Source organism: Ochotona princeps, chromosome 1, assembly GCF_030435755.1.
Source record: "Ochotona princeps isolate mOchPri1 chromosome 1, mOchPri1.hap1, whole genome shotgun sequence".
Classification (NCBI taxonomy): Eukaryota; Metazoa; Chordata; class Mammalia; order Lagomorpha; family Ochotonidae; genus Ochotona; species Ochotona princeps.
This window is the reverse complement of record NC_080832.1, coordinates 78,245,777-78,263,756: the sequence shown is the minus strand read 5'-3', so window position 1 is coordinate 78,263,756 and position 17,980 is coordinate 78,245,777. Positions and strand designations below refer to the sequence as shown.

Genomic DNA, 17,980 nt, shown 5'->3' with positions numbered 1-17,980 from the left:
GCTTGAGGGATTGGTGGATTGTTGAAGCCCCAGGGGATTAGTAGGTGTGGTGGTGGGTGGGGATTAGGGGGAGAGTCCTTGAGGGATTAGTGGAGAGGGCTGTCTGGTACATGTCATGAAGTTACAGCTGACTGGTGGGAAGAGGGTTATGAAGTTAAGGCAGATCAGCAGACAACCAAATTTGAACCTAAACGGTGCAACAATCTTAAGAAACCCAAGACCTAGGAGAAACAGAATTTTAAAATAGTATCAAGTCCCAAATGCAGAGCCCATGTTTGAGACACTCCTCATAAGTCTTCCTTTTGAATTAACAAATCTATTTTTAATCTCCAGAAAAAAAGACACACAAGCAATACAAAAGTGGGCGAAGAATATGGCTATGTGTTTCACAGGAGAAAAAAAATAAATGACTAGTAACATATGCATCTAAAAAGATGTCAAATCTCATTAATAAGAGAAAAATGAAATACTATTTTATATTTGGAAACTGGCCAAAATTTTAACCATGACATGTAATGTGCTTGTCAAGATTAGGGGAAACAGGAACACTCCTGTATTACTGAGAGGACCAATTTGTTCAAGTCCTGTTGAGAGTTATTTTGTGTGATTGAAAAATCCACCTAATACCACAATTCTGTTCTTACATCCTTGATTAAAGAAACCCTCACATATGTACAACAAGATATAAACACCAAAATATTCATCATATTTATTATTTGGACAGCAAAAAAACTAAAAATGCAAAAGATCACTGACAGGCGACTGGATAAATAAATTATATATTTGTATAACACCTGGTAGTGAAATAATGAACTCTAGCTCTCTTCGTTCACATGAACGGAACTCTTGATAATGTTAATAAAAAAGTAGGGACACTGGGCCCGGCGCGTGGCCTAGCGGCTAAAGTCCTTGCCTTGAGTGCCCTGGGATCCCATATGGGCACTGGTTCTAATCCGGAGGCTCTGCTTCCCATCCAGCTCCCTGCTTGTGGCCTGGGAAAGCAGTTGAGGACAGCCCAATGCATTGGGACCCTGCACCCGTGTGGGAGACCTGGAAGAGGTTCCAGGTTCCCGGCTTTGGATCGGCGTGCACCGGCCGTTGCAGCTCACTTGGGGAGTGAATCATTGGATGGAAGATCTTCCTCTCTGTCTCTCCTCTCTGTATATCTGACTTTGTAATAAAATAAATAAATCTTAAAAAAAAAGGTAGGGACAGAATGCACAGATTGTAGTTCAATATAAAATTGCAGTTACATCCAAAATTCAAAAATATGCAAAACCCCAAATGTATTATTTAAAGAAATGTATGTTGAAATTTATCATGTGAAGTAAAGGAATGACAACCCATAATTCAAGATGAGAACTGCCTGGAAAGCAAGGGGAAAAGCAAAGAGCAATGGTGATGTTAGGTGGGATACACAGAAAGTGATTTCTAAAAATATCCTCAGATTTTCATTCATTTCCTTCTGTCTTTAATTTATAATTTAAAAAATGTTTTATTGTGATAAGACTTTTATTATAGAATTTGTGTTCCCAAGTTGAGTGGTGGATTTAAGCAGGTTAATTTTACTACTCTTATTTATGCATCTGTCATTTTTAGATTCTAGCATATTTGAAATAATTCAAAATGAAATTGTTCTTGTTACTTATTGTGTAGGTATTGAGCTACAAAGGTAGGCTTCTGGTTCCCTATCTTCTACAACTGTTTACCTGCATTGTTCTGATGCTTCCTATGATAGTAACTTGAAGCACAATGTCTGAATGATTGCAATATCAGAGAATTCACTCTTAACAACCCTGCTATCATTCATAGAAAACTTACATCCAAACTGTACATAATGAACTATCAGTGAGAGCATACAGAATGTAGGGTGGTTTTGCTGAAGCTGAGGAGTAGGATTATGAATGAAATGGGAGAGTTCTACTTTATTTTGGGCTGAATAGTAACTCCATACATGTCTACAATTTCAAAATAATATTTGAAAAATAATCACCCTCCCTCATCTTTTTTTTTAACAACTTCCAACATTAAGTATCTGTAGGAGCATATGGTAGTTCCAAGAAAAAGCCAAGTAAATATCTGAAACATTTATGTGTGATGTTGCCACCATTATAAGAATAAAGAAAAATGGGAATCCAGCAATCTCCTAACACAACAACTGTTGCCTGCCAATTCTATCAAACAAAAACCATCACTTGGGGAAGGATAGCTGCACGGTGACTAAGCAGGCAAATGGCAGGTGTGAGTCAAAACACTCTGTGGTGTTAGATGCAATCACTCGGCATTACACTGTGCTGGAGAGCAGAAGCAGAAAACCACTCACCCATTAGACCAGGAGGAAAATGCTCCGAATCCCACTGACAGAAATCCAAAAGGCAGACAAGATACCAACGTTTTAAGTGTTGTACTGCAACTTTAAAATCAAGTTTTCTAAGCTTGCCCTTTGATCTTTCTCTGCCTCCATCCCACCTAAGTGTTCCTCACCTTTCCTGACCAGCAGGTTCCTGTAGTACACAAGGCGGTCATCGTTTCTTCACTTAACCAAGCCAGTCTGAGCTGGGACCACCTGTCTCAAAGGCTACCTGGCTGCATTCCTGCAAGGCAGTGTTCCAAGACCAGAGATAAGATGTCAATCACATCCTTGCCTGGCAAGCAGTCCATGGTGATTTCTGCCTCACACTTTTTTCTGGGCATGACCAACTTAACTTTCCTGTGTTAAGACACATGCTGTGGAACAGGGGTTCAAAGACTCAAGCCCTCTCTTATTTGCATAACTGCAGTACATACTGCGGTCATAAAGGCAGTAATTCGTCTTAATGAATAGGAATGTAATTATAGAAAAGGGCCCTAGGTGGAGCCTCAGCACTGGTGCGACAAATGGAAGAACAAATTGAAAATAAAAATAAATCAAAATCCTTCAAAAATTCCCTGAGAAATCAGAGCATTTTACATAAGCAAATATGTGTTATTCCCTCAGCACTGGATATAGCCAAATATAGAAATGGGTGATTTGTTTGCAATAACGGTTAAGAGCAAATTAATGAAGGTACTCCCTCTCTGACTTTCTACAAAGCAATGGATGTCCCCAGCCTGCCAGCACCCTTGCCTGAACATCTCTCCTTCTACTTATAGGGACACCACTTGTCATAGGTATTTCTTCCTATATGGTGAGAACATTTTGCATGTAAATAATCAAAATTATTTGTAAGATGGCTTTCATTAGATTATAAACAGACTTAAAGAACTCAGAGTGTTTTGCTTGTCTCCAGAGTATGGAAAGATTCAATTTCCCCCAAAGTTTTATTTAGATATAACTGATAAAACTTGTACATGAGCAAGACATACACATGGCATTGTCGGTATAGACAATGATAGTCTGGTATCTATTGTCAAGATACATTTAACAGTTTTATTGGGAGTTCTCCTTTTTTCCGGGAGTAGAGATGCCTCCTGCAACATAGCTTCACTTCCTGGTATGCTGGTCTCCATCACAGAGTTCATCTATGAAAATACATATGCATAAATGTACCTATTTGTAAAAACAATTAAAATCCCTCTGTGGTTTTGATTATCATTACTTAAGCCTAGACACCTATTGGGGATGACTGACATTTTTTGACTATTACTGAATTTTTTGATTCATAATATGTTAATTGCCTCCATTTATTTTAATTTCCTTAAATTTCTTTCTTCAATCTTTATAGTTCTATTAAACAAGCCTTATGTGTACTTCATCAGCTTCATTCCTAGAAGTTTTATGTTTTCTGATACTACTCTGAATGGTATTAATTTTTATTTTAATTTCTAATTCCTATAGCTAGCATATAGATTTTCCTAGAGTGATCTGTGACCTGCAATCTTGTTAAACTCACGTTAGTTCTACTTTTTTGCTTATGTGCTCATGTTGTCTACGAATAAGGACATGTTGGGGAATTATTTTCCTGTGTGTGTTTGTGTTTGTGAGCCATGTAGGAAGTAAGAAGCTGCCTTCCTGACCCCTCAAAAATCTCAAGGGAGAAAGGGACAGTGGGAAAAAGCTGCAGAAATTTCACTGCTTGTTTTCCAGGTGCATCTATGAACCTGATCTGCACACATCATTTTGACTTTCCCAACTTCCCGAGAGGATCACAGATGGAGTGAGGCCAAGCGGGTGCTCCTAGCAGAGTCAGTACTTGACATATAGAGAGGAAAGGCCTGTTTGAGAGAAATATAAATCAGAAGGTTGTCTGGTAGGCATGACTAGAGGAAGAGTTGTTTACTATTCTTACAGGATGCTGCTTCACCCTTCTGTGATAAAGGGAAGTGTTCACCTACTCACCAACGTAAGCATACTGCCACATTAGAGTTTTCTCTTCCTTATAAATGGCTGGAGATTCAAGGTGACTTCTGTGACTAGATACCGCAGTTACCGCTCTTTATTTGCCTTTTCCATTGCAATGCCTCTGTAACTACACAAAAAACAATTTGCCCAGGGAATGTCTCCTATCTGGTTCAGCTGTCCTACTTTCTCTTTTCTGTAAGGGTTAAAAGTTCCCACTCCAAATCCCCCTTAGCTGAATCAAAACCTCCTAATGGCTGACTGCAATTTATAAGACCAAGTCTCCTGATACTCACTCCCATATTTTAACAGTTTTCTTAAAAAGTATTTGGAGGGTGGGTCTCTTATTTTGAATAAACTTTTGTCATTTCCAACCCAAGAAATTTAATGCTTCTTCAACCTTGGTTAATTTATTCTTCAGCTAAATCTGAAATGTGGTAAACATATAATTTTTCAAGTTTATTGCCTACTACACAATATTTTGTGAATACCATCAGGTGGCTCATTTTTTAAAATGAAAAACCAATTTTTCGAGGTTAAAAAATTAATTACATCATGCAATATAAATGACAGGCTGCTTTAAAGTCAGAAATGCCATCCTTCAAAATTGTCATCTTCATTTAAATTATCTCTAACACTTGTGAATTTTATTTGTAAACAAATAAACTCAGTTGAGATTAAAGTTGGAGATAGTATTTGCTGAGAATTGCTTTTCTGGACTTTTTTCCTTTAATTTGGATCTGTGTTTATTTTCCAATACCATCCCATCAATCTTTGCAGTTCATCTTTCTGATGATGCCCAAACAAAAATCTTCTACCAGTGCTGCAGGTCTGTATTGGTGTCATTCTTCTGTGATTTTCCCTCCATCCTTTCCAGAAACTCAAGTCTTGTTCATTCTTCAAGTTCTAAGTTAAGGATTTAAGAAGCATTTCTTTTTTTTTTTTTTAAAGATTTATTTATTTTATTACAAAGATATACAGAGAGGAGGAGAGACAGAGAGGAAGATCTACTGTCCGATGATTCACTCCCCAAGTGAGCCACAACGGCAGGTGCGTGCTGATCCAAAGCTGGGAACCAGGAACCTCTTCCAGGTCTCCCACGCGGGTGCAATGTCCCAAAGCTTTGGGCCATCCTCTCCTGCTTTCCCAGGCCACAAGCAGGGAGCTGGATGGGAAGTGGAGCTGCCGGGATTAGAACCGGCGCCCATATGGGATCCCGGGGCGTTCAAGGGGAGGACTTTAGCCGCTAGGCCACGCGCTGGGCCCAAGAAGTATTTCTTAACTATTGTCATTCACTTTTGTGTAGTATTATTGCAAAATATATAATTTGACTTCCTATGTGTTCTCTTCTTATTTTTAGTAAAGATAAAACTAAAGACACTGGGCCAGGCACGGTACCCTTCGACTACAGTCCTTGCCTAGCATATGCCGGGACCCCGTATGGACGCTGGTTCTAACCCCGGCAGCCCTGCTTTTCCTCCAGTTCCCTGCTTGTGGCCTGGGAAACCAGTCAAGGATGGCCCAAGGCCTTGGTATCCTACACCTGTGTGGGAGACCTGGAAGAGGATCCTGGCTCCTGGCTTCGGATGGCTCAGCCCTGGCCTTTGCAGCCACTTGGGGAGTGAATCAGTGGATGGAAAATCTTTGTCTCTGTCTCTTCTCTCTGTATATCCAACTTTCCAATTAAAAAAAAAAGACATCTAAAAACAAAAAGAAACTAAAGGCATTAGTATCAGAATCAGTTATTCTTCAAATCACGATCATTTTCATTTACTTACAGATAGGCCTACAAAAGGAAAATAGAATTCATAAACATTTTACACTTCAACAAGTTTTATGTTCATCACCCTTTGCTTTAAAATTTAAATTTAAATAAGTGTGAATTTATATCCATTTTCAAGTCTATAACAAATCAGAAAAAATAAGTAGTCATAAAAGAGAGTCATTTTAATTTTCTGGAAACATAGAGTAGCCTAGAACACACACGACAAGTTCCCTTTGTGGTGAGAGACATATGGCGAAAGTTATGTGCTCTCTGGAAGGGCAGAGTGCAAAGGGTGTGGGGAGCACTGGTGGCGTCTGTGACCTCACGTTCTTCAGTGTTTCCCTCAGGAACAGGTTAACAAGGTGCACCTATTTTAATCTCCTATAGTTTCAGGCAGGTATATGGGAAGCCACATTTTATCTAGTCTTCCAGGTGGTCCTGTCACAGGTGAGACACAGAGAGATCCTCTTGTCCTGGTTCACTACCCCGGTGGCCACAATGGCGGAAGCCAATCCTAAACTAGGAACCTGGAAGTTCTGTCTGAGTTTCCCACATGGGAGAAGGAGCTCAAGGATTTGGGCCATCCTCCACTTCCTTCCCAAGTAATAAGAAGGGAGCTGCATCAGAAGTAGAGCAGCTAGGATGCAGACTTATGCTCCCATGGGATGTCACCAGTGCGGGAAGAGAACCAGCCTACCATGCCAGCATGCCAACCCCTCATCTAATGGTATTTTTAGCATTGAACTTACAAAATAATGACCATTTCATTTACATTTACATGTTTTCTTTCTTACAACCATATATGATTCTATAGAAAAAAAAATCATGGAAGTCAATTGTCAGAGCTGGAACAGTAAAGCAAGACTTTGGACATGATTCTAACACTGTTTTTACTTTGCCATATGCTTCTTTCTGCCTGTGTATTGAATGCCTGACTCTACATTAGGAGCCAGGCCATGGAGGAAGTGTGGGTGCCAATGAAGTGAGCAACCAGGCTGTGTGATTCTAAAGGTATGCTTACTTTTCCTTTTGAAGAAAGAAATGGAGGAAGACAAGTTCATTGCTTACTGTGTTATATTGCAGCCACGAGGTATACTGTAGTCTATATGTTTTCAAAACAAAGAAAACACTCTTTGACACTGGAACTACCACTCCCATAGCTGTTACCTTAGCAGATGCTGAGGCTGAGGCAAGGTCTCATGTCCACAGAACTCTCCTCTATTGTCCAGGACATTAAATCATGCAATGCAAAGGCCAGTCAGGACAGTGAGAATACACAAAGTACACAAATGGCAAAAGGTACCAGGAAAGAGCATGAAACATGGAGAAATAACATTTTGACTAGAACTTTTCATTTCAATCTAAGACCATGAACGTGTTTCAATTTTGAAGGGGAAAGATCCTGAAACATAAGCAGAGAAGCCTGCGAGTTAATACCCCATTCGAACAAAGAGCAGTAAATAATGAGGAAGGGATATGACAAAGGAGAAAGGGACTGGAGTTAGGGGAAATAAACTTTGGTTAAGTGACAAAAAGTAAGTAGAGAACACTGATTCTGTGGCATAACAAATTAAGCATCAGTATTCCATTGGGCCCCAGTTCAAGTCCCAGCTGCTCCACTTTTGGAGTTCCTTACTAGTGTCCATGAGAAAGCAACAGAAAATGACCCAACGCTTGAGGTTCTACCATGTATGTGGGAGATCTGGGAGCAGCTCCTGAGCCCTGGATTTGCACTGGCCCAGCCCTGGCAGTTCAGCCCCTTGGGGAATAAAACAACAGATGGAACACATCTCTTTCTCTGTCACTGCAACACTGACTTTCACATAAACAAAGTATATCTTTTTTAAAATTTGAAAAAACTAGTGGAAGATAAGGCTTATTTTAAAACATTTGTATAGATTCATCTGAACATGAACTTCCTATGACCAGTGATAAGGATGTTCTCCTCTTCCTGATAAAGATAGTACACCATTCTTTCAAGAAATTTGGCTCTTCTTTTATGTACAAAGTAGAAAAAACAGATATCCCTTTGTGTAGCTGCTATCTTTAAACTGCCTTCAGGTCAGAATAAGCCATGCACTAAAGCAGTACTTTTACTATTATTATTATTATTATTAAAGATTTATACTTGCTTATTTGAATGGCGGAGCCACAGAGAGAGGAGAAAAGAGAAGAAGGAGAGGAATAGATCTCCCATGTGCTGGTTCACTCCCTAGATGGCTGCAATTGTTAAGGTTGAGCCAGGCCCAAACCAGGAGCCTCTTCCTGGTCTCCCATGTGGGTGCAGGGGCTCAATGACTTTGGAATATCCTCTGCTGCTGTCCCAGGCCACAAGCATAGAGTTGGATCAGAAGTGGATTGCCTGTATGAAACATGAGATCTGAGGCAACAGCTTAACCTACTGCACCCCTGCACTGGCTCCCAAAGTGACACTTTTAAAGGTTGTATGTTCAGATCCTCTTAATAACCACTGATTATTCATTTAAAATGTGTAGGATCACCAGTAATAACTACTGTTCAATGAAAACAATTAATGTGTTGCTACCACACAAACATTGTGAGCAATAACTGAAACAGTAAGTGTATTCATCCATTCTGCCACCTGGAGAAAAGGGATTATGATGCTGACTCCAGGTACTTCACAGTAGCATGTCTGGGTTGGAATCAGGACCAGCATGTCTTGGCAGTTAAAGTAATTGGTTACCAGTTCTTGTTTCTAGACATGTGCTTAGGGTTAATGAGTTGCTCACAGGGTTCAGAAATATTTTGAGAATTTTTAAAGAATTAATTGGTTTTAAAACACAAGGCCACAAGAAAAAAGTAATGAATAATTTGTTAAATGCTTGAATATTGTAGTATTATGACAATTTTATTAATGTGTTCATAAAAATTTCATTCCATTCATAAGCTGAATTTTAATCACTTGGAAAGAATTTCCAAGTGTACTTGCAGATGCATGATAAATCATAGTTAATTGTTCTGCAGTATTAATTATAATTAAATCACTTCAAAGAAAAACTAGTATTTCAAGAATTTAAGGAATTCTGGGGTTATTATGTTGTATAGGTTTAATAGATTCATTTGAACATGTTTGCTCACTTGAGAGACCCGGGCCTTCAGGGAAGGAGTGCCTAGCATCCTAAAACCGTCATGCTGGGGTCAATATTATTCAGTGCTTTCACAGTGGAAAGTATAACCACATGTACTAAGAAGAAAATGAAGTCACAGCTGTGGAAGATAATTTTCTCACAGTATAAAAGCAACATCTGTATAATGTATAATAATTTAATATGAAAATTTATAATCTTATGTGGAGGTATTTGTTATAAATATTGTTAAATACATCTTCATTCTTTTGCTCCAACATCCCTGAAAATATTCCAAAATATTGGCTATTTCCTGCTAACAGTTTGAGTACCAATTTTTGCTTTATATTATCCCTATGGCTTAATGTCAATGAATATTGGCAGAATTATCAATAGTATAGCTAGAATTAGAATCCAGTGTTTTGTGAATTAAATTGTAAAGACAGTTTTAAGTTTTTAGTTCCACATATGATGATTCTATGACAGTTCAAATTTCTTATCAGTATTCTGAACATCATAAGAGAAACTGAGAAGCATATTAACAATAGTTAGAATATCTTTTATCAGTACAGCAGGAGTTACCTCTAAAAATATCTGTAAAGCTTTTTGTCTCTGGGTTCAGTACGGTAGCATAGTAGCTAAAGTCCTTGCCTTGTATGCATCAGAATGCCATTTGGGCACCGGTTCATATCCTGGCTCCTCCACTTCTCTTTCAGCTCCCTGCTTGTGGCCTGGGAATGCAGTGGAGGACGGCCCAAAGCCTTGGGACCCTGCATCCACATGGGAGACCTGGAAGAAGCTCCTGGATCTTGAATCACTCTGCTCCAGCTGCTGCAGCCACTTGGGGAGTGAAGCAGTGGATGGAACAGCTTTCTCTCTGAGAATCTCCTTCTTTCTGTAAATCTGACTTTCCAATACAAAATAAGTAAATCTTAAAAAAAACTGTTTTTGTCTCCAAAAAATGCAGGTAGTTCAAATTTTTAAGTAATAAAATACACTTTTCATGTTTTCCTATTCTACTTTCTTTTCATTCTGTTTAAATTATTCTGAACTTTTTCATACCAAAAACCCCAGAAAATTTTATTAAAACTGGAGAATTAACTTATTTGAGCAGATGTATGCATATGTCATGTTATTAAAGAACTACTATTCAGAATTATGCTTAGAATCTCCAACCACAGCTGTAGAAAAACTAAGCACTTTACAATACTACCTAATCATTATGCTGGTACAATTCCATGGCTTAGTCTTTTCTGTTTAGATAGCACAGTACATAGGATGGGTACATTCTAAAGAAAAGGGATATATTTTGACTTACTGTTCTGGCCCAAAGTCAACGGGCTGTAACTGATAATGGCTGTCTTAACGGCAGAGACTGGAGACACAGAGGTGCTACATGGTGAATGGCAGGAGCAAGAAAGCGCATGTGTGTATCCTCTGATCCCTCTCTCTCTCCTTATGAAGTCACCAGTATCTAATCATGGGGGCTCCCCCAGTCACATTTTAAATCTTGAACACCTCTCAATACCATACTTGGATTAAGTTTCTACTTTTTTAGTACCTCACGGTGAGGATTTAACTCCAATGAGCCTCAAAGGGAGCAGATCATATGCAAACCACAGCATTATATATTAATGATGTTGGGCAGATTACAAGATACCCATTTGAGGAGATTCAAATTCATCAATTCATTGGTCTTTCCCATCTAAGTGTTTTTGACAACCTTTATCTCTTTGAAAGGTGGTTTTAGAGAGACAGGGAAAGTGGGACAACCTTTCATCCGCTACTTCACTTCCTAGATGGTCAAATCATCCAGGGCTGAGCCAGACCTACACCAGAAAGCCAGGAGCTTCATCTGGGACTCTCACATGTGTGGCAAGCGCCCAAGCACTTTGGTTTTCTTCCAGGCCATCAACAGGGAGAGCAGGATTGGAAGAGGAGCAGCTGGAACTTGAACAGGTACTCATATTGGGTGCTAGCATGGCAGGTGGGTTATGTAACAATGGCAGCCTGAGAAAATGCTGCTTTACAGAGATGAAGATAACCACTGATTAAACTTTATTTAGTTATTGCTCTCATAAGGATGATAAAAGATATAAAAACTAAAAAGTGAACACAATTTTGGCATCAATTTACCTACTAATGTGAACACCCAAAGAAGTATTTTATGCTAGAAGGACATAATCAATTATTATGTTTTATTCTGAAGTTGTACTTGAAGAGAAATGTTAACAAAGCAGTGTAATCCTACCAGTTACATATATTTGATCCATTTCCCCCAAATGCTCTTTGAAAGTCATATTTATTTAAGAGAGAGAGAGACAGAGAGAGAGAGAGAGAGAGAGAGAGAGAGAGAGAGAGAGAGAGAGAGATGGTAGTAGTGGTGGGGGTGAGTTGGCCTGGACTGAGGAGAGAACTAGGAAGTCACCCTGGCTTTGCCATATGGGTGGCAGGGAGGCAACTACTTGAACCATCACCATCACATCTCATGGCCTGTGTGGGAAGGATACTGGAGTCAGTACTGAGACAGGTACTGAACCAGACACTGTAACGTGGGTATAGGTATCCTAAGCAGATAGTTAACTGATGGGCCAAATGTCCTCCTCTGAGTTTTTTGTCTTTGAATAGGTTTCAACAATACAGATGGTCAAGTCAAAGAGGGTTCCTGTTCTCAGAAAGCTTACAGTTTACCAGGAGAAATGGATACAAACCACAAATTAGGAGTGTGGTAAGTATTGCAAACTTAATATGGAAGCCTATGAATAAGGAATTTAGCCTAATCTTATAAGTATCCATGGAGAATTAAAGTGAGAGTGGGCACTGTGGCACAGATTAAACAGCTACTAGGATACCCATATTCTACATCATAGTGCTTGATGCATAATTCTGATCCAGATTCCTGCTAATGTGTGGGGAATAGCAGATGATGACCTAAGTACTAAGGTTCCTGCCACCCACATGGGAGTTCTGGGTGGAGTTCCTGTCCTGGCTTTGGTCTAGCTCAGTCTCAGCTCTTGAGCTCATTTGATGAGTGAACACAGGAAGTAAGACCTCTTTTTTTATCACTCAGTCAAATTTGTAACCACATTGAATATATCTTTTTTTGTATTCTGATAAACAAAAGCTAACTGCTGAGCCTGTAACAGAGTAAAATGTCTGTTTAAATAGAAAGAAACAATATTTATTACCTGAAGTCCTCGCCTTGCACACATCGTGATCACATGTGGGTGCAAGATTGTATCCTGGCTGCTCCATTTCCCATCCAGCTCTCTGCCTGTGACCTGGGAAAACAGTAGAGTATGGCCTAATGCCTTGGGACCCTGCACCCACATGGGAGACCCAGAAGATACTTCTGACCCCTGGCTTCAGATTGGTTCAGTTCTGGCCACTGCAGCCATTTGGGGAGTGAACGAGTGGATGAAAGATCTGTCTCTCCTCTCTGTAGATCTGAATTGTCTTTCCAATAAAAATAAATAAAGAGTTTATAAAATAAAAATTAAAATAATGTTTATTTTTGAATTCCAGAAACTTATCTTGACAGAATCAGCTGAAGTTGCAAAATAATCTGGCCCTCCTACATCATCATGACAGGAAGTTTGAATTTCTTACAGAATATAAAGGGTTGTGAATGCCTACAGGCATAGAGCATAGGGTCTATACTGTGTGGGCTTCATCATGATTCATACAACACTGGAATCTTTTATCATAATAATTTACCTCTTTCAGGTCTCAGCACAATAATGCTTTGTATACCTCAGACTGCTAATCTCTCTTCATGATAAAATCAAGCTATTAAGCAAGTTTCTAAAGGAACTGCATTATTGTCCAAAATATCCTGTTAACAGACCCACATCTAGCCTTTGTCTCTTAATATCTGCTCAAAACTTGCCATTACACATGTCCTCAGCAGCCCTTTTGCATTGTTCCAACCCCCAGATGAGCTTCACCAATCAGGACAGTAGCTCCTGAGTTCCCCAATGTGCTCATCCACCATAGATTAAACTTTATCTATTCTTTATTTTTATATTTATTTTATATATTTTTTATATTTTTACTATATTATTATTTTTACTACATTATTATATATTATATCAAACTATATATACCATACAGTATATATAAATATATTTTATATATTAAATGGTACATATTTAATATACATTAAACTTTATTTATAAACTTCCTTCATTCTCAAGCCATATCCTTGTTATTCTGGTTAGGCACAATTAGTAAGGACTGGGCTTTCAGGAACAACTCTGCTTTTCAGCTAAACAAATAAATCTTTTTAAAAAATAAGATTTGAGGAATGAATAAATACTATCCTGGCAAAGGGGATATTCTAGTCAGAAGTAACACCATATGTAAGCACAAAAGTTGCTGAAGCATAGAATTAAGGGAAAAGAATTAAAAATGATGATGGAAAGATTGGCAGGATTAGTTTGTAAGAGCTGGGGGCATGTATAAGTGAAATAAAAACTGCTGAATTTATAATAGAAAGGCGTGAATAATCTCAGTTAATACTTACCATATTGGAAGTAGACTGTTACTACAGTCAATCCCTTTTTTTCTGTAGGGGATAAATTCCATGGTCCCCTGGAAATGCATGAAACTATGGACAGTACTGAACTGTATATTTGCTCTTTTTTCTATACATACATACTTATGACAAAGCTTGGCTTCTAGATTAGGCATAATAATAGATTAACAAATATAAAATAGTAAATAAAATAGAATATATTATATATACTGTATAACAATATACTGTAATAAAGGTTATGCAACTATTCATTTTCTAGCTCTCAAAATATCTTATTGTGCTTAAGTCTTCCTGAAGTAACGTGACTTAAACAATGACCACATAGTGAGAGGAAGTGAGGTGAATGCTATAAACATTGTGACATAGTGTTAGCCTACTACACAAGTTACTTGAACACAGTACTGTGGTACCACTGCATCGATCTTGTAATTGAAACAACTACCAAGTGACTAATGGGTGTGCCGCATATACAACATGGATATATTGGATAAAATGATGAATTACATCCTAGATAGGATGGAGAGAAACAGTACAAGATTTCAAAGTGCTGTGTAGAACGGTATAGGATTAAAGATTTAAGAATTGTAGTTTTTTTTCTGGATTTCCTAGTTGATATTTTTCAGAACATGATTAAGGATGAGTATCTGACACCATGCAGAAAGAATTTTTCAAAAAGGAAGGCGGCTGTACTTCCATTTTTTACATGAACACACAAGAGTCTAAGAGTGAATTCCCTGAGTTTACATAACAAGTAAGCAGCTGAGCTGAAATGAAATTCAAGCAGAGTTCAATCAGCCTTCTCAGTTACACGGATCACAAACTCAAAAATCTTGAACAAATACAAGGTGCTTGGTGTAGGACAACAGAATGATTGAAACTATTACAAATGGGAAAATAAATCCTATCAATGGTTAGTGGTTACACCTCACCTTCAGATCTATACAGGTGAGAATTCAATACTACTGAATGCTTGATTGTTTGAGAAGCTCAAAACTTACCTTATCATGAAGTCTTCTTTTAAAATGTTTATAATTAATAAAACATTTTAAACAGTTAAATATATATATATACACATTGAAAGAAGTAGGGCAAAATAGAAATAATAATGATTTTCATTTAAATAAGCAAAAAGGCTAGAAAAATATAAAAACTGTCTTAAGATGCACTGTTTGTACAAAAAACAGATCTTACAGAGACTCCAAGTGAAATTAAAATAGAAACTGTGGGTTGTAGGGGAGGAGGGTGGCGGCAGGATAGAAGCAACAATAAAAGACAAAACCTAGAGGCTGTTTTGAAGTAGTCTGAAAAGAGATTTCTATATGAACATGGAGCTCCTAAGAGCAACCCCTCAGTGAAGGGGTGAATAAGCAATAAACTCGGTGACCAGCAGGCTTCCATGAGGAAGCAAATCAATTTTTATCCTGGCTGGCTAGCAAGAGACAAAAAGATCCCTATTAGACAAGTATAATTCAGTCTTCAAGGAATTTTGCAGTCTTTTCACCAGAACTGCATGCTCTGTAAAACCTCAGATAGAAAATTTGAACATTATAATGCCATTTTGTGGTGCACCAGGCGACCAGCAGAAGAAAGCACAAAGCCTTCCACAGAATCTGAAGTCAAAGGCAGTTATCCGAAGCCAGGACCAGGAGCTCTTTCGGGTCTCCTATGCGGGTGCAGGGTCCCAAGGCTTTAGACTGTCCTCAACTGCTTTCCCAGACCACAAGCAGGGAGCTGGATGGGAAGTGGGGCCGGATTAGAACTGGCGACCATATGGGATCCCAGCGTGTGCAAGGTGAGGACTTTAACCACTACACTATCGTGCTGGGTCCTCCACTGGTTCTTACAGCCAAACAACACCATTGTCTCACCCTTTGCGACCTCCGGGCCTGCTGGCATGTTTAAACCCTGAAAGATAGGGTTCTGTCCCCAACAGAATGAAGATTCCCCTCTCCTGCAGTGGGCAGTTGCACAAGGATCCAGACACTCAGCATGCTCCTTTGGGCTAAACTGGAGCCAAGAGCCTCAGGTAGCCACACCAATGGTGGGGCCAGTGTGGGAGCTGGACTTCTCTATGGGAGAAGGGCAGCACAGCAGGCACTGCTTCCAGAGGAAGGAGAGATGCAGCAGTCTAAATCATCAGGAGTGCCCCAGGAGCCTTCAGATGAGGACCCTGAGGTAACTGGGTCTGAGTGAATCTTAGAAACTGCAGTAACAGTGTCCGAAACAGTTGGATTCCGTATAGAAAATGTGATATCTAATTCTATCTCACACCTTTTTAAAAAATCAGTTTTTAGTGATGTAGAGATCCAAATGTGAATTGCAAAACAGGACAATTTTGTATTAAACACCTCCAGAAAAGAAAGATGACAAAAACGGGATTCTAACAGTACAAATGACAAAGTAATGATTTTAAAATTTTACAATACTGACATAAAGAATCTACTGTCCATGAGAAGACCTCAAGACATTAAACTGATATTCAGGTTTGCCAATGTGGAAGAATGAGAAAGAAAGCCCATTAGAAAACTGGGCAAATTATTTTAACAGTAATCTTGGAAGAAACATCAGTGCACTGTTGAACATTGAAAATGCTCAAACTTTACATCTGAGCCAAGTAATGTAATATTTCATGTTACAGGCTAAAAGATTCCATATGATGATCTCACTACACGAAGGAACAGCATTTGAGAAAATTCAGTACCTTTCATTATAAAGAAGTTCAATCAATTAAAAAGAGAAGAGTACTTAAGCCATCTAAGGGCATCTATGAAAAATCCCTACCTTCTATCACACTACTGAAAAGACTGGGTGTTTCTCCTTTAGGACAGGAACAACAACTGGAAAAAGTGATTTCTACTCTCACCACTTCCAGTCAACATTGTAGTGAATGTTCTGCCCAGGGCAATTAGTGAACAAGAAGAAAGAAGAAAGGAAGAAGAAGGAAAAGGAGGAGGAGAAGGATAGAAGAAGGAAAGAAAGAGGAAGAGAAAGAAAAGTTGAAATTGGAAAAGTAGAAGCAAAATTACCTCTATTTGCATATTATACTATCTTGTATTCAGAAAACCTAATAGATACCACTAGAATGTTGGAATTAACAAGTGGATTCAGCCAGATTGCTAGGCAAAACAGCAATGTACAAAAATCATTTGTGATTTTACACAAGGTAATGAGCAAACCAAAAATTCAATTTAAAAGCAACTCTTTTAAAAACAATAGATTATTTAAGAATAAGCTATTGGAAGTGCAAAACCCATACTTTGAAGATGTTGCAAAAATTAAATAGAGATGCTTTCTGTATTGACAGGAAGATGTATTGTTTTAAGGACGGTAGATTGGGTCAGCATGGTGGCATATCAAGGTGATCCTCTACATTCAGGGCCATCATCCCAAATGGGAACCAGTTTGTGTCCTGGTTGCTCCGACTCAGATCCAGTTCACTGCTTATAACCTGAGAAAGCAGTAGAGGATGACTCTCATCCTTGGGCCTCTGCACCTATTTAGGGGAACTAGAAAAGATACCTACCTGGCTTCGGATTGGCTTATCTCAGCCCAGTTGCAGTCCTTTGGGGAGTGAATCAGTGATAGAGATCTCTTTTTCTGTGTCTCTCCTTCTCTCTGTAAATCTGCCTTTCAAATAAAAAAAAATAAAAACAGAACAAAGTTGAGTCACAAAACTTATCACAATATTATAGCGCATAATACATTCAAATAAAATTAAGGGTATAAAATAATTCCTTTTATTCAGGGTCAAATTATAATTTGACCCTAAAATAATATATATTATTTATATATTTTATATATATTAATTATATGCTAATTATATATAATTAGATATAATTATTTTGAATTTTTGAATAATGTGGTACAATTTTGTATAGACTGGGATTTCTCCCCAAACTCCCACCCCCGACAGATTTTCCCCATTTTACTGCAGTGGTATAGTCCTTCATACGGAATCATTTCAGAGTGCAAATATAGTCAGTGGGGACGTGGTGGGAAAATATTCTTTTCAAGAAATAGCTCTGGGACAGCTAGATAGCCACATGTCAAACAATGAAGCTGAACTACTACTTTACATCATCTGTTGAACGCACAATGGATCAATCTAATTTTTACAGTGAAAACTATAAAACTCTTAGAAGAAATGATAGGTATAAATCCTCAATATTAAACTAGGTAACCATTTCTTACAAAGGCAGTAGCAATAGTAGAAGAAGAAAAAAAGTTATATTGGGCATCATCAAAATGTAGAACTTTTGTGTTTAAAAAGATAC

The 17,980-nt window shown here is 38.4% G+C and overlaps 1 protein-coding gene across 3 annotated transcripts in view; it reads right to left on the bottom strand.

The window, feature by feature from the left end:
- Positions 1-10,567, bottom strand: part of LCA5 (lebercilin LCA5) — an 83,708-nt gene extending 73,141 nt beyond the window's left edge. For 2 of the 3 annotated variants that reach the window (XM_058661183.1, XM_004580443.2), the window contains exon 1: positions 2,324-2,369. The gene's annotated coding sequence lies outside the window, so the exon portion shown is untranslated. Of the gene's footprint in view, positions 1-2,323; positions 2,370-10,487 lie in introns of those variants that run through there. The other variant, XM_058661192.1, reaches the window with a different exon arrangement.
- Between the last annotated feature and the right edge of the window lie 7,413 nt (positions 10,568-17,980).